We start from the raw sequence: 26,331 nt of genomic DNA, 5'->3' as shown, positions 1-26,331 counted from the left end.
TATGGTGGATGTGACTTTACAATCACTGCCAACCAGGCAGCAGATGTGACAGGGTTATCTTCTTTTTTTTATTATTAAAGTTTATTAGTTTCAGGTGTATAACATAGTGATTCAATATTTTTATAGATTATACTCCATTTAAAGTTCTTATAAAATAATGGCTATATTTCCCTGTGTTGTACAGTGTATCCTTGTTACTTAGTTTTTTTTTCACATAGTAGTTTGTACCTCTTAATTCTCTATTCTTATTTTGCCCCTCCCCCTTCCTTCTCCCTACCGGTAACCACTAGTTTGTTCTCTACATCTGTGAGTCCATGACAGGGTTATCTTTGTGCACTTGGGTATATGTCCGTGTTGTTCTGACTTCAACTGCATGATATGCATTGTTGAAATAATGGATGTTGGATTTAGTTGCCATTTAGCATATAACTAAAAGAATACACTAAGATTTGGTATTGGATTAAAAAGTTGTTATATCTACAGAAAGGCATGGATACAGAACAGTAGGAGGTAGATTTTATTTTATTTATTTATTTTTTTAACATCTTTTTTGGAGTATAATTGCTTTACAATGGTGTGTTAGTTTCTGCTGTATAACAAAGTGAACCAGTTATACATATACGTATATCCTCATATCTCTTCCCTCTTGTGTCTCCCTCCCACCCTCCCTATCCCAACCCTCTAGATGGTCACAAAGCACTGAGCTGATCTCCCTGTGCTATGCGGCTGCTTCCCACTAGCTATCTATTTTACGTTTGGTAGTGTATACATGTCCATGCCACTCTTTCACTTTGTCCCAGCTTACCCTAGGAGGTAGATTTTAAATTAGTGAAGCAAATATTCATTGGCGGCATAACAACAATTCTATACTTATTTGCAAAGCAAGGACCAAGTGCCTTTACAGTCTTTAAAAAGAGAGACACCTGCAAGAGATAATACTGTGTTATATTTTTTTACCACAATGTATGCAAAAGGATTGCCTGTCAAACACCAAACATTGCAACTGATGGTAATGGAAATTGACAAATTCCTCAAAATAGATGAAAAACATTTCAAAGTAACAAGATGCTGGTGAGACCAATTAATCCTAGGGAATTTGTGCCATTATTTAATTGGCAGATATTTTTTTCTGGCTTAGAGGTAAACAAGTCATGATACCGCTTCTAATTGATGGCAGGTTGTATTAGATGCAATATATGTTGCTGTTGTTGTTATTATGATCATTCTGTAGCTGATGAGCAGCCGTTAAACATGAGGTTGAAGGTTGTTAGATTTGTGTCTTTAGAAAAGGACTTTATCATCAGTTCCTCATCTGGTTGGAGTCTTTCCCTTCCAGCTCCCACACAGCGCTCAGGGGGCTCAAGTGTTGGATAAGACTGGCAGATTCCCTCCGAGGATATGATTGCAGACACCTATGACTGCTAATGGCAAGGGGAGAAACTAGCTTCTCTCCTGGAGACCACTGCCTCAGGGTAGGGAATTCACAGAGGGAGTAACAGGCATGGATTTGCAGCTCCTTGAAAGCCGGTACAGACAGAGATGTGGTCCCTTGGTGAAAGATGCTGGACATGTGCCTCATTTGAAAGGGCCATTAGCAGATTAATATCTCCTAGTTAAAGCTGGGACTTGGGAATAAATGGCTTTCTTTGGGGAGGGGCCCAAAGAGGTTATGTTAACCCCGTTGACCCCAGGATCTTGAGAGAACCGAGGTTCCTCTGGAGATGCAGCCTCTTAACACCCGAAGGGTCGATGTATGGATTCTAGTTGGCTTGGATTCTGTGACATCCTAGCTGGGTAATCTTGGCCCAGTCTCTCAACCCCTGTGAGATCCAGTTTCCCCATTTATTCAATGAGATCGATGACACCCAATTTACAAGATCTACTGTGAGAACAAAATTAAATAACACATGGAGTCTACCCAGCAAATTGGCAGACAGAGGCTAGATAATCTAGACATATGCATTCTCTCTCTCTCTCTTTTTCTTTTTTCTGGCTACGCCGCATGGCTTGTTGGATCTCAGTTCCCTGACAAGGGATTGAACCCATGTCCCCTGCAGTGGAAGCGTGGAGCCCTAACCACTGGACTGCCAGGGAATTCCCTGCATTCTCTTTTACTTCTCCATTTTCTGTCAATTTCATTTTTCTTTTCATTCTTCTGTATGGAATTAGACTGGATGTGAAACAAAAGAATCCAGAATATATTAAGAACTCCTACACGTTAATAATAAAAAGACAAACACTCCTATTAAAAATGGGTAAAATGGACTTCTCTGGTGGTGCAGTGGTTAAGAATTCGCCTGCCAATGCAGGGGACATGGGTTCAGTCTCTGGTCCGGGAAGATCCTACATGCTGTGGAGCAACTAAGCCCATGCGCCACAACTACTGAGCCTGCAGTCTACAGCCTGCGAGCCACAACTGCTGAGCCCACGCACCGTAACTACTGAAGCCCTTGAGCCTAGAGCCTGTGCTCCACAACAAGAGAAGCCACTGCAATGTGAAGCCCACGCATCACAATGAAGAGTAGCCCCTGCTCGCCGCAACTAGAGAAAGCCCGCATGCAGCAACGAAGACCCAACGCAGCCAAAAAAAATAAATTAAAAATAAATTAATTAATTAATGGGCTTCCCTGGTGGTGCAGTGGTTGAGAGTCTGCCTGCCGATGCGGGGGACGCGGCTTTGTGCCCCAGTCTGGAAGGGTCCCACATGCCGCGGAGTGGCTGCGCCCGTGAGCCATGGCCGCTGAGCCTGTGCGTCCGGAGCCTGTTGCTCCGCGACGGGAGAGGCCACAACAGTGAGAGGCCCGCGTACCGCAAAAAAAAAAAAAATAAAAATAAAAAAATGGGTAAAAGTCTTGAACATGCACTTTACAAAAGAATATATCTGAGTGGGCAAAAAGCACATGAAATGATGCTCGATATTAATCATAATGAGATACGTCTATACACCACGAGAAGGACTAAAATTGCAAAGAGTGACAATATCAAGTGTTGGCAAGGAAGTGGAGTCAATGGAACTCTCCTGCTTTGCTGGTGGGAGTTTAAAATGGTACAAATACTCTGAAAAAATGTTTGGCAGCTTCTCATAGAGTTACACATACATTTACCATATGACAGCAAATCCAATTCAGAAATTATGACATCTTCTCTTTTGGCACAATTAAAGGTTCATAAAGTGATGGATTGAAACGTAGTTTGTGGTTATGAAAATCGATCATTACACATGTCTGTTTCAAAAGCCATGTGTCCTATAGGATAAATTCCCTAAAGTAGGATTATATACAAAGGCCCTGCCTGCCTCCTCCCTCCTGTTTCCCTTTTCCTCTGTACCATATTCACTAGCTATGTGAAATGTAGATCTTTTCCGCCAAAGTTCTTACGTAAGCATCCATATCTTTGTGCGCTATTTTATCTGCCTGCAATATTCTGCCTGACTCCCATCCCTATTCATCTTGGCCCCAGCCTGGTGAACTCTTAATCATTCTTTAAAACCCATAGCAAATGTCACCTCTTAGGTGGAGCCTCCCGGGGTTCTCCCAGGCAGAGGTAGTTCTTCCCTCCCCTGTGCTTCCATAGACCTCTTCCATAGACCTCTTCCATAGCACCACACACCATAGTTCCTTGTTTAAATGTCTCCACCATTTGGTATCCTCAGAGTTGGGGGTGTATCACTGGCTTTCCAGTGTCTGCCTCATAACGTAAATCCCATCATGGCAGTCTTCCCCATGAACTTTTCCTGTGTACTTTACAACAAAAGTCAAACGTCTTCTTATGGCACGTATAGCTCTTTGGTATCTAGCCCTTCTCTACGACCTCATGCCATTCCACCTTCCCTTGCTCAGGGGGCTCCAGACCCTCTGGCCTTCTGGTTCCTTGTGTGTCAAACCCTTCCAGCTGCAGATGCTTCTCGCAAACAACCTCCATTCCCACCACACTGCCATGGAGTTGGTCGGATGCCCATCCCGGCTCTTGGCAAACTTTTAGTTTATATCCCAACCTTTGGGTCTCAGTCTATGTATGTCCTCAGAGTGACTTTCCTTGGTCACACAGTCCAAGCAGCCCATTACCCACCCTGTGATTCTCTCACGGTATCCCATATTTTTATATGCTTTACTAGTTTAATGTCTGTTCCACCTTGTAGACTGTAAGGTCCATGAAGGCAGTGTCTGTCTGTTTCGCTCCCTGCTGTATCCTAGAGTGTAGCACAGTGCCTGGTGCAAGTCAGGTGTTACCGTATATAGATTTACTGGATGCAGTGCCCAGTAGGTGAAGTGGTGAATGACTAAATCGAAGATTTAATCTCAATTTAAGAATGATGGTGTTGATAGTATTATTTAAGCTATTTATATTATAGGATCAGAATATTTTGTGCTCAACTAAAATAACCTTGCTATACTTTTACATCGTAAGAATAATGCATGCTCATTGCAAGTCAAACAAAACAAGAAAGATATTTTAAAAGTTAATAATTTTCCTTATCCTCTCTACAATCCCTTTCCTTCAGGCTAACCAGTGTTAATAGTTTTTGTGTGTGGGGAGGTATTCTTCTGCATTTTTACATATATGCATATGTGTTTCTTCCTTCATATGTGCGTGTGCATGTGTACCTTTATGTATCTGTATATGCAGTTTTTCTTTTTTAAATGAAAATTGGATATTTTACACACTACTCTATAACTTGCTTTTTTTCCACTTAAAACTTTTTCTCCAGTTAATAACATATCATGGACATTCGTCCAGTTCAACACATACACATATCTTTAACAGCTACCTAATATTTCATAACATGGATACCATCATTCTTGAACCCATTCCCTATCGATGAATGAAGTTGTTTCCAGTGTTTTACTATTACAAATAACTATACTGTAAATATCCTTAAATAAATTTTTCCTTATACACTGGACTCTCAAATACTGCAAATGCTGGGAGAGAAAGCATGGTATTTTTAAATAGTACCAGACTATTTTCTAGAAAGGGAATTTACACACCTTTCAGCAATGTATGAATGTGTCCATTTTCCTCTATCCTAAGAATGGATGTTCTAGTTTTAAAAAATGTTTTCCAATCTCCTGCTCTGTGTCGATGAGGTTAAAGAGAAGTCATCATTCCCCTGGCGTCCCAAGGTCTGGGAACTAGAAGACAAATCCCCCTCCCTTCTGACTTTACAGCCGGAAAACCAGCCCCAAAAGAATGGAGCTTCCAGTTCACTCCCCAGCAGCACAGTTGCCCACTGAACACTGACTCTGTACAATGTTCTGAGCATTAGTTACACCTTGCCTCAGAACAAATGCGGTCTGGTAATGGGAGCATATGGACATTTGACAGGAAATGCTTAAGTTTGGGTATCGAGTTTAGCATAGTGCTGTGTCAGGGGAGATGTGGTATTAGATTTTCACTGACTGCTTCACTTAATAGCATTAAGGGTGGAGGGGCTAGTGAGTTGCATCTGAACTGCAGCCTCTTTGGAAGAGCAGGTGCAAGGGAGAGGACTGGAGTTCTAAAAATTGAAATCGATGGAGCAAAGGTTCAAGTGTCCTTGCCAATGGGAATTCTCCCATTAGGAATTTTGAAGACATCTCAGACGTTTCCTCATGCCTCCATGACCAACTATTCCTAGTTTCTTCCTTTTAAAATGGATCCTGCATTTACCACTTCCCTAAACTGAAAGTGATAAAGGTAGCACTTTTGCAAAGTGTCAGGGAATTCTGCAAAAGGCTGTAGAAAGAGAAGATCTAAACTTTTGCCTTTTTCAGATTTGTAATTTATTTATTTAAGTTTTTTTTTCTTTTTTTTTTGTGATGTGGACCATTTTTAAAGTCTTTATTGAATTTGTTACAATATTGTTTTTGTTTTCTGTTTTGGTTTTTTGGCTGCAAGGCATGTGGGATCTTAGTTCCCCCACCAGGGATTGAACCCGCACCCCCTGCATTGGGAGGCAAAGTCTTAACCACTGGACCACCAGGGAAGTCCCCAGATTTGTAACTTTGAGTACAGCTAACTTATCCACTCAGAGGATTTGTGGCTGCAGCTGGCTCATGGGGGAGTGAGGGAGGAGAGAATTTAGGATGGCTTACAAGGTGTTTCTCATACTTAAGTTTTTCCAGTAATGTCATATAATTTTTGCCTTACTGATTATTTTCCTTTAATCAATTCATTATTAAACTTACCCTTTTCATGAGAATAATATATTTGTTCTGGCTTTGAAGTAATATATATTGTACTTTGAAATATATATGTGTGTGTATGTGTATATATATATATATATATATATATATATATATATAAAATATATATAAAACTTGGGTTTCATCCCCTGCCAAAATGCAGAGATAAAATAGCTATCACCCCAGAATTATATAGAAAATCAAACAGTTGCTCAAGCGTAAAAGCAAAGTTAAAGATATTTTCAGGCATACAAAGATTAAAGGAAGTTATGACTCACATATGTGCTGAAAGAGCTACAAAATGATAACATTCATCAAGAAGAAAAATGAACATGGCAGGAAGACGTAAGGTGCAAGAAGAAACCGTGAACAGAGAAACTGGTGAGATATGTAAATAACTAATTATGTAGAGTAGAATCTCCACATGTACACACACTAACTTTTTTGTATGTAACTAAAATGATGGAAGTAAAATTTTGGACAGTAATACCATGAAAGATAGGAATGGGCAGTTCTAATGATTTAAAACATGCTGACTTTCTTGTCCTATTTGGAAGATAGAGATATTCAATAAATTTGAGCCTTGTAGGGAAATATAAAGTAATATTAAATAGGTAGGCCACTATTAACAAGTGTGTTAAATATTTAAACATTATTAGAAGTAAAGAGGGACATTGCATGTGACAGATTGATTTAAATAGTGTGCTCAATTCTTTACCCCTCCCATTGTCCTCCCATCAGAGGAGTCCTTACCCCTTGAATTGGAGCTAGTTTGTGACACTCTCTGACCAAGAGAATGTTCTGCAAGTGACACTACGCCAACTTTGAGCATTGGTCTTAAGAGGCCTTGTGTGATTCTGGAAGCCTGAGTGCTACGTGAACAAGGGGGGTTAACATACTGGATGATGAGACCTGTGGCCCATCTACATCTGTTGCCACTACTGGTAGCCACACAGCAACCTGGTGTGTGACTGAGTCCATCCTAGAGCAGCCATCTCCCAGTCAACCCCCCATTCAACCAGGATGCATGAGCATACCCTGCTGAGATTAGCAGAGCCTGGCCCGGATCAACAAAACTGCCCAGCTGACTCCCAGTCTTGCAAACAGTAATACATACTTATTCTTTTAAGCTATTGAGTTTTTAGCTAGTTTGCTAAATAGCAAAAGGATAATGGATATACTATATATAATGATAAACCGTATGCAGGATACACACATACACACACATTCTATGAGTGGAGAGAAAACAGGCAACACAATAAAAACACGCATATAATTGATGCACAGGCATTCCAAAATTTATATTCACATATAAATTAAGACAAGATGTTCACCCTTGCCAGTAAATCACAGAGATGCAAATTAAACAACAAAATAAGATACCATTTTATACCCATAAGCTTGGCAAAATTTAAAAATTCTGAAAATACCAAGTGTTCCCAAATGTAGGCAGAAGCAAAAACTTTCATATATTGTTGATGGGATTATACATTGCTACAGTGTATAACTGTAAACAGGTTGGCAACATCTAGAAAAACTGAATATGTGCAGACCCTAAAGAATATGCTTTGCACATCCAATTATAAGTATATCCCTTAATGAAATGTTCACATGTGTTTTCAAGGGAGGGTCATAGAAGGTAGTCACTGAAGTAAAATTTTTGATAGTGTAAATCTAGAACAGTCTACGTGCCCATCAATGGATAAATGGAAAAATGAATATAATCATTCATAGCAGTTAGAAAAAATAAAATATATCTATCTTTTCCAATATGAATAGATTTAAAATTTTTAATGTTGAGTAAAAATAAGAAAGTTACAGAGGAATTAATATAATGTATCATTTACATAAATTAGAAAAACAAGCTATTTTATATACTTATGCATTGATTTTATAACAAAATTATGTATATAGACTGGGAGGTTCCACATAAAATTCATGACAGAGGGTGCTTTTGGAGAAAGAAGATAAATTAGAATAGGGAGGGTGACATAAGTGGTTTCAAATTTATTTGTACATTTTCATATCTTTTTTTTTCTTTTTTTTACAAAAGTAATTGAAACTGGAAGGAAGTATATCATTTGTTAATTTTGGGTGCTTATTGTAATATTCATTGTATTTTTATGTATTTTCAACCTTTTAACTTGCAAAAAGATATCCCCCCTCACCCCCATTTACCATATGCCTCACCACTAGTATTATTTGGTCTTAACCACTGAAATCCCTGCATCTCTTTGAGAAAAACATAAACTGGGTGTGTTCATGAACCATTGTATACTCATGTCTTAAAAATTATCCTGTTGGTAAATGTTGTCCAAAGGTCTTATCCTGACCAAAGAAGACAAGAGTAGAGAATTAAAGGATGTTTTAACAAGTAAATGGGTGCTATCTGGGCAAAAGAAAAACTCCAAATTAGAATGATAGTGATATACGTTAGACCTGAAGAAGGGTGAAGCCACAGCTGCAGTTTTCTTGATCTGCTGGGAAGAAATGGCTCCACTGGCAGTGGAACCAAGCAAGTCAGACTAGAAGCTCTCCACTCTGCCTCTCCAAGTGCCAGGCAGAGGGAGGACTTTCCAAACATGGAAACCATGTTGTAGCAGTCGGGGTTCAAGTGCAGCCTACAAAATAACTTCAGTGATTTTGATTAGAAAGAGATGTGATGCAGGGAATTACTGCTTACAGAAGTGTCACTGGTGCTAGAGGAGCCAGCTTTAGGCTGGATCTCCAGAGCAGCTCTCAGAAGAAATACTGCAGAAGTGGCCTGATGAGGGAACAATTACGTTGGCTTCCCCCAAAAGCAGAACTGGAGAGAGTTCACTTGGAAGGTTATCCCAGAAAGCCAGGATGAGGGACCGAGGGGAGTGAAACAGGGAAGAGGGGAAAGCCAGTAGAGTGTGCGCTGATGGGCAGGTTACCACTGTGGGCAACTGGGTATTCCTCTGGGGACTCTGAAAGGAACCAGGTAGAATGTACCTCAGTATGATCCCTCTGGGGCATTTATGTGTGGCATCTGTTCCCTGTTGGTTGAGGGCTGGCCCTGGGGGTGTTAACACCTTAGAACTTGTGGGTTGCATCTCTAAGGGCTGAACAACTTTCCATGACTTTGGAGAAAGCACCAATGCAGAGAAGCAGAGAGATACCCTTGCGGGGCTTGAGATGGGATGTGGGCAGCTTGCACAGCTACACTAAAAACCAGGTGGGCTGAAGGGGGATATAGCATGGCGCAAAAAAGTGTCTGCTACTTTGGGGATTCAGTAGCTCTTCCCAACAACTGGTTCCAAACTCACACTATGGCCCTGATCTGGGGGTCGATAAGATGCTGCTGCAACTGTTGCCTCAGAGTTATGCCATTCCCTCTATATCAACTCCAGCAAAATGATAGCTTGCCCACTGCCTCCTTTCTTTCCCATTGACTCAGTTATGAACTTGTGTCCTACATGAACAAAACCAGTAGGGGGGCCCTGAACTGCCTCCAGAATCCTAACTGCAAGGGAGTCTGGGAAATGTGGTTTTCAGATTTTCAGCCTCTATATTAACAGGATAGACCTTGGGAGGTTGACACAGATGTTGAGCCAGCTGGAGTTACTGTATCTGCCCCATATATCTGACCCAATGAAGCTCCCTTCCAGTTCCCTTGCTTGGTGATTTTGGTTGGACAGTGTCTTCCCTTGAAGCTGTCCCTACCCACTTCCAGGCTCTTTTTCTCTGCATTCAGCTCGGTGAAATAGGGAGAAATCATCATCTTTCAGGGACGACATCAGTAAACTGCTCAACACTCTCAGAGCCCTCCCTGATTTGTCCTCTCAGCTCATATCACAGTTGCAATTATACAATTACTTAAAAAAATATTAATTTACTATCTGTCTCTCTGCTAGACCAGAGGTCTGTGGGGCAGGAACCACATCCCTGCTGTTCACTGTTGTTCCCAGCACCTACTATTTCCTTGGCACTGATACGCAGGGATTGAATACATATTATTTGAATATATGAATGGAAAAAATGGATATTAGGGGTTATACTTCCTTTATCTGTACGTGGATGCTTCATCTGTGTATAAGGAATAAAACAACCTACATTCAACATTGCTTTTCAAAACAAGGACAGTAGGAGAAGGGTCTGGTCTAAAGAGACTGAATTATTCCACTGAGGGAATGTGATATTTTTGCCTCCTGCTGTTAACTAAGGGCTGCTATTTCCAGTCCTGGGCTGGAACAGACATTAGTGAGCCAGGCAGGAGGTCACAGACAGTATTTGAGAAGAAAAGGCAGCACGATAATTCCCCACTCTGATCGGTCTGCGGAATCTAAAAGCAATATATTTTGTGATACAAGAAAATTTCAGGGAAGAAGGAATGTTCTTGCCTAGGAGAACTTGTTGAAGGAAAATTTCAAAATAACTGGATTTAAAAGAAAAAATATGATCTTTGAGATGGGTAGATTTGTAAACTAGACTCTCTCTAGGGTCCGCTCTTAACTTAGATAACTCACTGAATAGCTGCAGTACTGGAGTGGAGGCCAATGTTATGTAATACTAGCTAACATTATTTGAGCTATTTCATGTTTCAGGAAATATTTTAGATAGTCTCTCTTCTAATCCTTGGAATAAGGCTATGTGGTAGGTATCGTTATTATCCTCATTTTACAGAGAAGAACACTGGGGCTTGGAGAGGTTAATAAGCTGCCCACAAGCAAATAGCTAACAAGTGAGGATTTCTAATTCAGGCCTGACTGACTCATAGCGCATGCTCTTAACCACTGCGTAGTGGGGAACAGAGATCCAGGCTGCAGGGACAGCAGAGCTGGGTACACATTTAGGGCTTTCCCTTTTCTTACTGGCTGCGTGATTAAAAATGACTGAGCCTCAATTCCCTCAGCAGTAGACTGTAGATAACACATTCCTTGCAAGGTGGTTTTGAGAATTGGAGACCATAAGTGTAGGGGTTTAATCCATAGCGTCACTTCTTTGTGACACCACTAGGTTAGACAGTGGAAGTTCCTGGGACCTGGGGTGGGAGGTTGTTGAAGAGGCTCTAGGCAGAGAACACCCACCTGTCCGCTGACGCCCAAGAAGCAGGCTGTGAGCTTCTTACCTTTCACATACTCTTTCTTCCCCAACATTTGCAAAGAGGAGGTCATGAATTTGGCGCTTGGTGCTAATTTCAAGGTGCTGCCTGAGCCTTCATGAAAAGTGCTACACTCAGAAGTATTTTTTTCTTATACCCATGAAACTCTCACCACAATCAAGATAATGAACATATTCATCATCCCTAAGAGTTTCCATATACCCCTCTGTAATCCCTCCTTCCAGCCCCTCCCTCATGTCCCCAGGCAACCACTAATATCCTTTTGGTCACTGCAGATTAGTTTTTATATTCTAGAATTTTATATGAGTGGAATAATACAGTATGTACTACTTTTTCCCAGCTTTTTCATTCAGCATAAATGATTTTGAGATTCATCTATGTTGTTGCTTGTATGATATCAATAGTTTATTCCTTTGAACTGCTGGTTAGTATTTCTTTGTATGGATGTACCAAAGATTTTCTTTTTTACATCTTTATTGAAGTATAATTGCTTTATACTAACAATGTTGTGTTAGTTGCTGCTGTATAACAAAGTGAATCGGCTATATGTATACATATATCCCCATATCCCCTCCTTGAGCCTCCCTCCCACCCCCCCATCCCACCCCTCTAGGTGGTCACAAAGCACCGAGCTGATCTCCCTGTGCTATGCTGCTGCTTTGAATGTACCAAAGATTTTCAATCCATTAACCTATTAATGGACTTTTGGGTTGTCTCCATTTTTTGTTGTTGTTGTTGTTGTTATTACAAATAAAGCTGCCAAGAACACTTGTATACATGTCTTTATATGGACATACTTTCATTTCTTTTGGGTAAATAACTAGATGATCGTATGGTAGGTACACATTTAACTTTTTAGAAACTGCCAAAATGTTTTCATCAGGAGTGTTTTAACGCTTTTCTAAATAGGTTTTGTACATTCTTTTTAAGTTTATTCTCAAATATTTATTCTTCTTTGTTGCTTTTATAACAAAATATGTGGTTTTCTCTACCATTTTACATTGTAACTAGTTATTGTTTGTACACATGAAGGCTATTAATTTCTGTAGGTTACTTTTATAACCTTCTACAGTATTGTATTCCTTTACTTGTTTGAGTTAGTTTTATCATTGAGTTATATTACCTGAAAATAGAGACTTTACATATTCTTTATAAATTCTCATGCCTTTAGTTGATTTTCCTTATCAAATTGCATTGGCTACTACTTCCAGTACAATGTTGAATAGTAGAGGAGATAATGAACATGCTTTCCTTGTTCTTGACCTTAGTGGAAAAGCCCCTAGTGTTTTCCCACTAAGGGAGATGTTCAGAAAGTATTCTGCAGTTTCTTATTTTCTTAAGCTAGAAATGCATATTGAATTTTGATGCTTTTCAGGCATCTCTGGAGATAATCACATTTTTCATTTGATCTATTAATTTTTCGGACTATATTAATATAATTCCTATTATGAAATCAACTGCATTCTTGGCATAAATGCCATTTGGTCATTTGCCTTCATTTATGAAGAATTTTGGGGGCGGGATAGGGACTGGGTATGAGAATTTTTATTGGTTGTTATTTTATTTCAGCACTTTAGAAATTTTATTCCATTGACTTGCGTCTATAATTTCTGTTGAAAAGTCAGTTATCAAACTTGTTCCTATTATTTGAACATAAGGTATCTTTTTTTATCTGGATGCTTTTAAGACTTTTCCTTTGATTTTTAGCAGTTTTACTATGATATGCTTAGATGTAGTTTTCTTTATATTTATCCCATGTATGGGTTAAAAATTTCTTTATTCTGTAGCTTGATATCTTCCAGTAGTTTTAGAAACTTTTCAGTCAAATAAATATTTGAAATTTTGCCTTTTCCTCTTTTCATTTTTGGGATTTCAATTACACATATATTAGATGTTTTCAGTATGTCCCAAATGCCTCTTATGATTTTTTCTGTATTTTCTACCATAATTGTGTGTGTGTGTGCGTGTTCTTTAATTTGAATATTTTTAGTGACTCTGAGTCACAAATCTGCACTTTAGCTGCTTCTAATGTGCTATTAAAGACATTTACTGTATCCTCCTTTGTTCTCTTTTAAAAATTTTCTAGAATTCCCATTTGATGCTTTTAAAAAGGGATGTCAATTTTCTGATAATCTATTCCACCTTCCCATCTACTTCCTTGAATAGATAACTTTAATCTTGATGATAGTAAAGTCTGCATCTGATAACCCCAGTATGCGGATAACCTGGAGATTCACTTCTGTCATTTCCGCCCCCTCTTGGGTTTTGTTCACTTTTTTCTACTTCCTGGCATGCCTATACATTTTATACGTTTTTGATTGAATGTCTAAAAAAATGTAGGGGCTCTTGGTGAAGTGGTCTTTCTCCAGATAGGATTTAATTTTCTTTAGGCAGACGAGTATGAACACATCACCTTGGTTCCATGTGAGACTGGGTTTTGGGCTGTTAGGGCTGATCTATTTCAGGTTTGTTCTTCAATTTTAATTGAAATAGAGTTGACATACAATATTATTATGTTAGTTTCAGGTGTACTACATAATGATTTGACATTTGCATACATTATGAAATGATCATGAGAAGTTTAGTAACCATCTGTTTCCATACAAAGTTGTTACAATATTATTGACCATATTTCTTATGCTGAATATTATATACCTGTGACTTATTTATTATAGAACAGGATGTTTGTACCTCTTAATTCCCTACACATATTTCACCCATCCCCCTGACAACCACCCATTTATTCTTTGTACCTGTGAGTCTGTTTTTGTTTTGTTTTTTAGGTTCCACATATAAGTGAGATCATGAGTTGTTTTCTCTGATTTATTTCACTTAGCATAATACCCTCTAGATCCATCCATGTTGTTAGCAATGGGAAGATATTTTTAATGGCTGAGTAGTATTCCATTGTCTGTAGATACCACATCTTCTTTATCCATTCGTCTATTGATGGACACTTAGGTTGCTTCCGTATCTTGGCTATTGTAAATAATTGGCTATTGTAAATTATTGTAAATAATGCTGTGGTGAACGTTGGAGTGCATGTATCTTTTCAAATTAGTGTTTTTGTTTTCTTTGGGTAAATAGCCAGTAGTGAAATTTCTGGATCATACGGCAGTTCTATTTTTAATTTTTTGAGGAACCTCCATACTGTCTACCGTAGTGGCTGCACCAGTTTACATTCCCACCATCAGTGCACGAGGGTTCCCTTTTCTCCACACCCTCTCCAGCATTTATTGTTTGTAGATTTTTTGATGTGGCCATTCTGACTGGTGTGAGATGATAGCTCATTGTAGTTTTGATTTGCATTTCTCTAATGATTAGTGATGTTGAGCATCTTTTCATGTGAATTGCTTTGATTTTTGAATCAAGTACAGTGTAAACCCTCAAATTCTCTGTACTAATCATTGCTACTGTTAGGCAGTGAATACAAAAGACGTTACATAGTCAAAACTACTGAATCTTGGTGCCTTTGAATTCCCTCCTGCATCCTTGCTCTATGAAGCCCAGTTCATAGCACCTATCGTAACACCTCACGCACAGTAGATGCTTAGAAATGCTCGATTAACCATCCAAAAGGATGCAGTTATACCCCTTTATTTTGCAGGGATGTCCAGAAATTAACTTTTTCAGTCGTCTGGGGGTATCACTTTTTTTTTCTTTTTCTGAAATTCTCTCACGTCCAGAGACCTCTATCAGAGCACTGGCATGAGGCCTTTGATTTTTTATTTATTTATTATTTTAATTTTTTTTTTTTGCGAGGCCTTTGATTTTTAATTCCATGTGTTTAGTCAGAGAGCCGAGGAGGGGGAAGAAATAGCAGAAGCTATTGTTCTTGGCTATCCAGGGTCACAGTGGCACCTTTGTAAGCCTGAGAACTCAATTCCATCAGTGCATCCAGGTGGAACCAGTCGCAGGGCCTGCTGCCTGCCACCTGAACTGCCAAGGGCCTGATGAATGGACTGACGTCCCAAATTAATAAATTCCTCTGTGACATTTACATGACTTGAGCACCGGAACAGCGAGTGTTCATAGAACACTTCCTCTAGGGAGAAATGTCACCTACAGAGAGCAAACCACTGATCTGAAGGATGTTTAGGGAGCACAGAATTGTACATAGAGAGGTTCTTTATAAAGGCGATGTGCACTGGGGCATTGGAAAATGTATTTCCTTTCCTGATTTAGAGACATTTTTGTTCATTTATTTATTCATTCCATATCTCTTGAACCTGCCCTGTGTTGGGAACTGGCAATACCGGAATGAATATATTTCCATCTCTGTTCTTAAGAGCGTTTCAGTTTAGTGGAGAAGATGGAGAAAGAGAAAACTAGCACATTCGGATCACCTTTATCCTAAGATGCTATTGACCTTAAGCTGCACTGTTAACTGAGTTATAGTTTATGAGGACAAAAGAAATACTATACAGTAAGTCCCCTACATACGAACAAGTTCCTTTCCAAGAGTGCGTTCATAAGTCTAATTTGTTCGTAAGTCCAACAAAGTTAGCCTAGGTACCCAACTAACACAATCGGCTACACTGTACCAGCTACATCACCACTGCTTTTATGCTCGATTCCGGACATCCTGGGCTTGAAATAAAGATACTATACTACTGTACTCTATACAGTACTGTACCGTAAAGTACACAAAAGCACAACCACTTGTAGAGGATGCATGCACGTGACAGTGTACACCAGATACGTGAACTAACTTACGTGATTGGACATGAGAATGCATGATCGCATCTTTGAAAGTTCGCAACTTGGAAGGTTTGTGTATAGGGGACTTACTGAAATGTACAAGTGGTTTTAAGACACATCTCAACTTCACAAATATTTCACTATGGAAGAATATGTGCATCTTACTTTTGAGGACATGGGGGTCTTACCTTAGCATGTGACATGTGCTGAGATGGAAGTATGAACCCCATTCAGGAAGACAGGAGGGGACCCCGCCCTAGAAAGGTGCCCCCCATTAACACCTGGGGTGATACCATAGGGTGACCATTGACATTTGTGCTTCGGTGATCTCTCTCTAAAGACCTGGGACTCTCCTCGGGAAGCAGAGCATTCTCTCTGAGGACAATGCTGGGGGGACACAGACAAACACTTCCCCTCTGGGGCCTCTTTCTAACATCCAGAATCTAACTTCAGAAGCAGGCCAGGGCATAATTTAAAAGGTCACCTCAGCTTGTTGCAAGGCAGAGCAGGCAGCTCTCTCTGTGTTAGTATTGGAATCTCTGCCTTGACACTAGCTCTGGGAACTTGAGCAAATAAAAGGACGAAGATGGCTACCCCCGAGGTCTGCTGGGACAGCGTATGACAGAAGTGTGCAGTGCGTTGTGTGTACTTTAAGCCTCAATAAATGGTTTTCCTGTGACCTCCCTATGCTGTGTTCTTCTCACTGGGCTGGGTTCTCTTATTAGTTTTTTTCAGATAAGCCGCCAGAAGATCCTCCTCCCTCTGCTTGGAGTTACTTGCAGTGCTTTGGAAGCAGGACATGGATCCCAGTGAAATACACCGTGCTGAAAACACTCTGGTCAAGTCTGGCCCTCGACACTACCCTCCACATTCCAGCAGCCACGTTGGCTCACCAGGAAGAGAAGCTGGAGGTGTTTTGACTGACTCAGTGCTGGAATCAGGCTAGCAGAGACAGTGATTAGAGAGAGAGCCCCTTTCTTTGGTGCTCTTGGGAGCACAGCAGCTGTGCTCACTAAGAAAGGTAGAAATCAAAGAATCTTAGAATCCTCGGGGTGGAGGGGACATTAAGGAGCCTCAGTTCAGACCTCCATTCCGTGAAGGAAGCTGGCCAGAAGGTTGCCAGCTGTTTGGATGAGAACTCCCTGCTCATAAAGGCAGCCCAGTCCACGGCTTAGTTGGGTCCTGATTAGAATCTCTCAAGGCTGCACTTAACATTCCTTTCTGGAGCTTGGGGTTTATTTTAGTCAATTCAGGTGCTGTAACAACATACCATAGACTGGGTGGCTTAATAACAACAGAAATTGATTTCTCACAGTTCTGGAGGCTGGAAGGTCCAATATCAAGGTGCCAGCAGATTCAGTGTCTCATGAGATCCCTCCTCCTGGTTCATAGATGCTGTATTACCGCTATGTCCTCACTTGGTGAAAGGGGTGAGGGAGCTCTCTGGGGTCTCTTTTATAAGGGCACGAATCCCATTCATGAGGGCTCCATGCTCATGAACTAATTACCTCCTAAAGGCTCCAACCCCAATACCATACCATTGGGGATTAAGATTATAACATGTGAATTTGGGGGTGGGGCATTGCATGATCCTCTCCCAAGATCATGTGCTTATTGGCTGAATCCAGTTCCTTGAAGTTGTAAGGCTGAAGTCCCTGCTTTCCTGCTGTCTGTCAGCCTGGGGCTGATCTCAGGTCCTAGAAGCCACTACAATTTCTTGCCATGTGACCCTCTCACAACATGGCAGCTCATTTCTTGAAACCCAGCAGGGGCAATTCTTGATCCAGTCTGCTAAGATGGAGTCTTATATAATGTAATGTGATCGTGGAGTGACTATCCCATCACCCTTGTCATATTCTCTTGGCTATATGCAGGTCACAGATTCCACTTGTACTCAAGAAGAGGGGGTTATACTAAGACACGACTAATTGAGGGTCACCTTGATGTGTGTCTGCCACACAGATACGTGATTAAGGTTTACATTTTTTTTTTTAATAAGAAAGACTTTGGTATATCATATTCCAAAACAAAATCTTTTGGGTAGCACTGAGTTTCAAACATCAGAGTTAACAAATTTTAATTTCAGCAGGGCTAAGGAGCTTTAAGGTAGAAGTCATAGTTATAAGTCATAGATATAGGATATAGATGGAAAAGTCAGAGGTATAAGACATAAGAGTTCAGAACAAGTAAGAGCTGAGATTGATGGGCAAGTAGAAGAGGATGGTGATTTGGATTTTCTCAAATAGCTGTTCAGGTTCCTGACTGTATCAGTTATCCGCTGATGTATAACAAACTTCCCCAAACTTTGTGACCTAAGGTAGCCACCAATTACTATTGCTCCTGACTCTATGCTTCAGCTGGGTCGTTCTGGTTTCAGCAGTCTTCCCTCATCTGCCCGCCATCAGCTGAAGGTCACTAGGTGGAGGTTGGCTGGTGTTCCTTGGTTTTCTTCCACATGGTCTCCCATCCTCCAGCAGGCTAGCCTGGGCTTGCTCACGTAGCAGTCACGGGTTTCCCAAGGGAGAGCACAGGTGTGCAAGGGCTCCTGAGGTCTTGACTCGGAACTGGTAACCCATTGCTCTCACCACATTCCATTGGCCTGAGCAGGTCATGAGGCTGGTCCAGATAAAAAGCACCAGTGAAACAGGTTCCCTTCTTCTGATGGGAAGAGCCTCAAAGTGATGCCGGAAAGTGGCCAGATTCAGGGAGGAGTGAAGAACTGGGGTGGCTATTTTTGCAGTTGACTACGATGACTCACGCATATGTGTGTGGTTGAAGTTGGCTGTCTATGTAGGGAACATGGGGCAGGAAGAAAAGCTAGATAATTGAAAAAAATTAAGGTTGTACAACACCTCATTAAATAAAAGTTAATTTGCTGAAAGTGTTATCAATGCTTCTCCTACAGTCTTCTCTAAATCCCTGGAACCAATCTGGGAAGGACAGAGAGACATACAGTCAGGTTTCACCCACCCAAGCTTGCATGATGGCCTTTACAGGACGCCTGTGATGAGGGGATTAGCCTCCAGGACACAGGTGCTCATCGAAGTCTGGGGACTAGTACAGGCTGGTGGGGAGATGAGAAACTCTTTTAAGTAGTCAGCAAGTTGAGACAGCAGGGCAGGAGAGGACCCAGAGATTCAAACTCAGGGTTGGAAACTAGATAATTAGGTAAGATGACGTTTGAATAGGTCAAAGTCTGGATTCTTGTAAACACCAAGTAACCACCATATTGTTTTTCCTATATGTGACCTGTAGCATTTTGCTGTGCTGGGGACACCTGCTAAGGTTCCAGTGTGATCCTAAATAATAACTTGGCATCTCAGGACTTTGAAAAGGCATATTAAGTTCTTAATATAGTGCCTGGCCCATAGCTCTCAACAAATGATTGCCATTATGCTATTATTACTATTTTTGTTTAGCTACAATTTTGCATATTGAATTTTTTGGTTTTCACCCCTCTCTTTATCAAGATGCTCTGTCCCCGTGAGCACTGCTGTCAGTCAGGTGAGTGGGAACCCAGCTTGAGGAAACAGCTGGGAGGGGGTGGAATGGAGGTGGTGGAATACGAACACATTCTGTATCCTTCCTAAAAATGGCTCTCATGGGAGAAAATTACTAATCACTGCCATTCTTCTGCATCTGGTGTTAATTATTCCAGGTAAAGAACACTAAAAATGGAGTGTTAAGTTCTTAATTTAGAGTATTTGGGTGTGGGGGGGTTGGAGTTATTCATTTTATTAGTCACTATCCAAGGCTTTGAAAAGAGAAGTTCTGATGTTGAAGGAAATATAGATCACTTGGGTTATGAGGCTTTTCTTTTGAATACCCTTGCCCTGGATTTAGAAACAGGTGGGCCCTTGCAGGTTTTTTAGGTGTTTGGTGTGCTCTAATATGAGAGAGGAATGAGGGTAAGTAACCAAGATGAACTTCATACTCACACGGACTATTGCAGTCGCCTTCTAATCAGTCTCCTGCTTCCACTCTATTCCCCTCCAACCCTTTCTCCCTATGGTTGCCAGAGTGGTTCTCTTAAAATCAGATGTTGACATTTCATCAAAAGCAGATTTCCATTACAATGGGTGAAATCTCATTTCTTACTTAGGACTTCAGAGCATGGTCTTGTACTCACATCTTCAAATGCATCTCTTGTCTCCTCTTTGTTGACTAAGCTCCAGCCATATTGGTTTCCTTTTAGCTTGTTTCTGCACCTGCAATGCTCCCTCTCATAATTCCCCCCTTCTTATCCTTTGGGTCTCAGCCTAAATCATCTTCCTATAGAGGTTTTCCCTAATCGCCATTTTAAAAGCAGAACCTCCTTAAGACATAAGAACTTTTGTTCTTTTCAATTCCTTGATTAGTGACTCATAACATGAACAGCCCTACCCACCCCAAACGCTTTAAATTTCCCCAGCCAGTCGTTTTTCTCTCCTAAATAGACAGTAGTGATATCAATGGATAATTATTTTATTTGTTAAATTGTACAGTGCCTTTCTATCCCCCTATCCTGTGGCCAGAGCTTCCTATCATGAACTGGGTTCTGCCAGGCCCATCCAGTCCTAAGGTTGAGCAGGTCCAGGAAGAATCATCACACAGTGAGAGTGGGATCAGGCTTGAGCAAGTTCAGGGAGCAGAAGTAAGTTACATAAAGCCTGTGTCATCTACCACTGACGCTGTCACGTGGAACCCAGGTCCGTGCTGATGCTACGCAGGGTTTTGTGTTAGCGACTCATTTCCTTTGTAAGCTCTCAGATTGTGATGCTGTCCTGCATCTTCTGGATGAGAAAGGCACATATCCAGAGAGATGGGATTCCATCGTAAGCGTCAGCATAGTACTTGGCAGATAGAAATCACTTAGTAAATCTTAGCTACACGGATACTTTCTCCATCACATGTAACTATCAAAATGGCCCCCTGCCCTGGAGCAGGTAGAATTGACTGACTCTATCTGTCCTCCCTGTCGGTGGTTGTTAATACATTTTTCTGCTGAGATTTTCCGACAGACGATGCCAGATAACATAATGGCGGAGTCGATGGTTTAAAATTGCCCACTGTATTTCCAACATAAGAAACAGAGCGCTCCCGCATGAAAAGGAGCCCGCGGTGTGGATCTCTTTTTCTTTTGTCTGCTGCAGAGTCACTACGGATGGGCTGCAGCCTGGATGTGGCTGATCAGGTGTGGAATGATAGAAAGATAAGATCTTGTAAAGGGGATTTATGGTGGTTAAATTAATTGAAATACTTCAGGATCTACAAATTCATATTCAGAGTCCAAACTATTTGGAAAATATATGAAAATCAGTGAAAAATTCTGGACTATTTTCTTTGTGTGTTTGACTTTGGACATGGTTGGGGTGCTTTTGTGAAGAACTAACAAGGAGAGAGTCAGCGACTTGAGGGGACTGACCCAGAGTCTCTATCTCTGTACCTGTTGGACTGACTTTTAGCTTTATTTCTGGTCCCATGGAGAAGAATATTGATCATGTCTAAGAATATACAACACTACATCAATGCTTTGTTAGTTCTTAGTTAGTTTGTTAGTTCTATAGTTTCCCTATAGAAACAGGGAGCATTAGGGTTGGAAGAGAGTATCCTGGCCAGCACTCCTAATTTGGCAGTTAGGGAAATTCAGGTTCAGAGAGGTTAGATGATGGCCCAAATCTTAGGGGCAAGTTAGCAGAGGAATTGGGATTCCAGATAGGACTCTGGTCTCATCTTGTCACGTACTTCCTGTTGCATCAATGAAATGAACCTACTAGCTACTGTTCTTACTATATCCTGGAGGAACAGAAGCAGAGACTGGCAGGGACTAAATGAAAGGAAGCGGTGATGTGGGTCTTCTACCCAGCACGTCACACCCCCACTCTTCTCACACTTGCACACTACTTCGCGGTGGATGCATTGAAGCTTCATTTTTGATGCACAAGCTGTCGGGCCATCTTAGAGGGATGGTCCTTGGCATGTCTTAATTAAGATCCCTTGACGATAATCAAGTTAATGTTATTAATAACCATAGCTAATATTTTTGGAATAATGATGAGACAGCTGTCTATAAATTGTACTTTTTAATCCTTCATGACAGCCATAGGAGGTGAACACTGTGATGATTCCATGGACAGGTAAGAAACCGAGGCATAGAGAGGTGAATAAGCTACCCAAGGTCACCCAGAGGGTAAATAATGAAGCCGGGATGTGAGTTCTGTTCTGTTGTCACTGGGTTTTACCAAGGGTTCAACATCACTACTTGCACCCAATCAGGAGCTAAAGGGAACCTGTAGGACACCTTGGGTCCCTAATGCCTTGTGTAATAATGGCCACCCCAAACACAAATGTGAACAGAAACATACACCCCCATATGCAGTATGGCGTTAAGGGGTCCTTTACCTGCTCTGCCGTCTCGTGCTTTCTTACTGTTTTTGAAAATGAAAAAATCTGCACTTTTAAGAATAACTAAATGTAATGTGCAATAATTGATTCACTGATAGATTAAACCAAAAAGCAAAAAGAAAACCATAGTTTTAAGACATTATTATTAAGACAGTTAGGGAGATTTAAATGTGGACTGTATATTACCTAACACTATATCCATGTTAAATTTCCTGAGCAGGTTGTTTTGTGATTATGTCCCAGATCTTAGGAGTCAGAACTTAGGGGTAAAGGGCCATGATATCGAATTTGATCAAGTGCTCTTACTGGTAAACCTAGCAGAAGGGTGTACAGGCATTCACTGTATTATTATTTCAACTTTTCTGTACAATTGAATTCTCTATAATGAAAAATTGAAAAAACTCCCACTTTTTATAGTTACCACAAAAGTAAAACATTTTTATTGTCTAAAATAAAAAACTTGGTAAAGAAAAAATTGAAGAATATAAATATATAATCCTACAACCGAAAGCACTGGTTTTAAAAAATCTAAACTGTGCACAGATAGAAATAGATACTACATCGTCATCCTGTAATACATTGTGGACATGTGCATACGTGACTCAAACAAAAGTTTCATAAAATTATAGCTGTCTTTGCTATGTTCACTGCCTTTTATACGTCCGTCCAATTTCTTTTTTCTTTTCGCCGCGCTACGCGGCATGCAGGATCTTAGTTCCCTGACCAGGGATCGAACCGGTGTCCCCTGCAGTGGAAACACGGAGTCCTAACCACTGGACCACGTGGAAATTCCCTCCATTCAATTTCTTAAAAAAATGCTTGCTTGATTTACAAACCCACTAGGCACCGATAGTTTAAAACACATGACCTAGAATAAGTTGCTGTTAAGTGATAGGAGTCCTGGACCCAGGGTCACCCTCCACAATCTTCCACTCCCGGTTCTATTATTTGAGGTCTTCCTGGGCATCCCAGGATAATACAGGACAGAAAACAGTCTGCTTTGCAAGATCTTGGGGTATTTTCCTGACTTCATGTTGCCCAGAGGCAGTGCATCTCCAAGTGGGCTTGGCTGCCCTCCAGTGTACCAACCTTCACAAAATCTCACGGAAACAAAGTCCCCTCCAGATGGCAACGTCTTCCCTCCCCTCCACTTCCTGCCAGTCTCACCCAAACAACCCACATCTCTTTATAGGTCGATGGCACCTTGGCAGGAGACACCAGGGAAATGAGCCGGCATAATCCATTCTTCAGGTCAGAGGTGTTTGCGGCCATGGATCGAATTTGGTGATTTCCACAGGACTTGGAGAGTCAGAACTTGAAATCTGGACCAGGATGTTTCTCATTTCTTAGTGTCCTGGTACTGCTCAGAGCTATACAACATCCTTGAAATATCCAGCATCAAAAGAAGTGGTAGGGCTTCCCTGGTGGCGCAGTGGTTGAGAGTCCGCCTGCCGATGCAGGGGACACGGGTTCATGCCCCGGTCTGGGAAGATCCCACATGCCGTGGGGCGGCTGGGTCCGTGAGCCATGGCCGCTGAGCCTGCGCGTCCGGAGCCTGTGCTCCGCAACGGCGCAACGGGAGAGGCCACAGCAGTGAGGGGCCCGCGTACCGTAAAAAAAAAAAAAAAAAAAGAAGTGGTAGAACATCAAGATTACATAAATGCTACATGGCAGATATGGGAAGGATGGCTGATCCCAGCTCAATACCTAACAGTAACCCAAGCACGGAGGAGGCTAGCCTTCTTCCTGCCCCTCTTTCTGTTTTCCTTCTTTCTTTCTTTCTTCCTCCCTCCTTTCTTTCTTTCCTTTTCTTTCTTTCTCTTTCCTTCTTTCATTTTCTTTCTCTTTCTTTCTTTCTTTCTTTTTCTTTCTTTCTCTTCCTTCCTTCCTTTCAGAAAATAGCTTTGCATCTTTCACTTCTTTCACTGCGACATTCAATGCATTTCAATATAATTACTTGCCTTTTCTGCTAATGGTATAGGTTTGGGGAGGGTAAAGACTGTGTGAAATTTTTTCCCCCTCTGCATTCTTAAAACTTAGCACAGAGTCAATAGTTATTTGTTAAATGAATGAATGAATGACTCTTGGGTGTAGTGACCCAGCTCCAAGGATATATAAAGAAACACAGGCCATCAGGGAGCTTTTGAAGCACCGGCCAGTAGAACACAGTGGAGAGAGGTGCAAACTCAACATTCAGGGACTGAAGACCCTCAAGGCCAGTTCATTCCCACTTCATCTGTGGGCCCCGCAGATGTTTGCTCAACAGTGACACTTGGATGGACAGCAGACTCTCAGAAGTAAACACTGGCCATGGTCCTAGCTTTCTCCATCACAGTCCTGACTCTGCTCCAAACTCTGGACTTTTTAAATAGGTGCTGTAAGAACTGGTTCATGCTATGGAATAACCTGTGTTGTTAATTGATGGTTAAAACAATAGCACATGCACACATACACACACACGCACACGCACACACACACATACACACACAGAGTCCACAGAACTATGAATAACCAGTCTATTTGTCTCCTTCAAAGGACCTTGAAGCCTTCTGGTTATGGTGACCTGAAGAAGTGGGCAAATCCTCTTGGCCAAAAGCAGGTGTGAAACTGGACAGATTGATCAGATAAGCCATTTCAGGTCCCAGCTGCATGATCCATGTTTCAAATTCCCCTTTCTTCTTCCTCCTTGCCTCCCCCCTTCTCTCTCCCTCTAACCGAACCCCTTCCTTTGACAAGTATTTATTGAGAGCCAGGCCAACCTGGGTGGGAAAACCATTAAAACATGATCACACAAGTAAATGTATCATGAACAACTGTGATAACAGCTACGAAGGAAAACTACTTCTGATACCCTTGAGGACCCCAGTCAGTCTCCTACTTCACAAAGAACCTGTGTTCAAGTGACATCATGACTTCTCAGGGATGACTTGCTGGGAAGCCGAAGTTCTCAGGGGGCGTCTGTCAGTGAACTTCGGAGGACGCGTGTCGTGGGTAAGAGGAAACTTTGGAGATAGACTGTTGCGCCTATTAGCTTTGTGACCTTGGCTAAGCTCCTCCTCATCTGGGATAAGCCTAAACTGGGATAATATCATCCACCTAATAGAATTGTGGAGAGGAGAAAAGGAGGTAATTCAGGGAAGTGCTCAGACAAGCGCCTAGAGTGTAGTCAGCACCCAGTAAATGCTGGGTGGACTGGGAGTGTCTTAGAGCGCATGACCAAGGAGCGGCGTGGCAGTGGGGTGGCAGGCAGGGGACAACTTAGACAACAGCAGTGGCACTGACTTCCTCAGCAGTGGCCCTGTGATAAGACTCTGCCTACAGACAGTGAACCAGGTGGAATATTCAGAGGCAGGGAGCGTGATGGGCCCAGAGCCAAGGGAGGAAAAGCCATCGAGATGCTGCCGGCCATGCCGGGCTGGGCTACGTGCATGAAGAGCGTCGACAGGGCTTTGCACGTGGTAGGAGGTGAGGACAGAGTTAGCCTGCAGAAAGCCAGCAGTGAGGTGGTGAGACCATGGGGGGTGAACACCTCCTGCCAGAGGAAAATCTGGTCAAAGAATGGTGGTCAGTAGCTTAAGGGGACAGTGGCAATCGGGATGGAGACAGGAGGACACATTTTAGATGGAGATAGTAGGTAATAGGAGGGTCTGTGGAGTTTGGAGACCAGGAGGTCGCCGTCAGCATGGTTTTGCTGGTGATACTCTATCAGGGTTGCTGCCTGGGGTATGTGTCGGCGGAACGGTTAGGAGTCATTACACTGACCATGGAGACGAATTGAAGTTCAAGGACGGGAGGAGGCAGCAAGACCGGGAGAACCTGGAGGGGCCAAAGTGGCCAGCAGACTTAAAGAGCAGGAGAGAGAAAGCTTTAGAGAGCTGCGGGCGGAGGGTGCTGAGGCTTTCTCAGCACAGGAGGGGGCCCTGGAGGGAGTGAAGATTCAACCAGCTGTGTGGCCAGCACGACGCCCACCATGCTAGGTGTTCAATAAGGTTGACA

General features: G+C 41.7%; 1 long non-coding RNA gene across 4 annotated transcripts in view; it reads left to right on the top strand.

The window, feature by feature from the left end:
- Window positions 1-22,852, top strand: part of LOC307176144 — a 162,674-nt gene extending 139,822 nt beyond the window's left edge. For all 4 annotated transcript variants that reach the window (XR_013824618.1, XR_013824619.1, XR_013824620.1 and 1 more), the window contains one exon: window positions 16,677-22,852. This is a non-coding gene — a long non-coding RNA (uncharacterized lncRNA). The remainder of the gene's footprint in view (window positions 1-16,676) is intronic.
- Window positions 22,853-26,331: the final 3,479 nt, after the last annotated feature.

This window comes from Stenella coeruleoalba, assembly GCF_951394435.1.
Source record: "Stenella coeruleoalba genome assembly, chromosome: 17".
Classification (NCBI taxonomy): domain Eukaryota; kingdom Metazoa; phylum Chordata; class Mammalia; order Artiodactyla; family Delphinidae; genus Stenella; species Stenella coeruleoalba.
The sequence above is the reverse complement of the archived record's forward strand: the minus strand, read 5'-3'. Positions and strand labels throughout refer to the sequence as shown.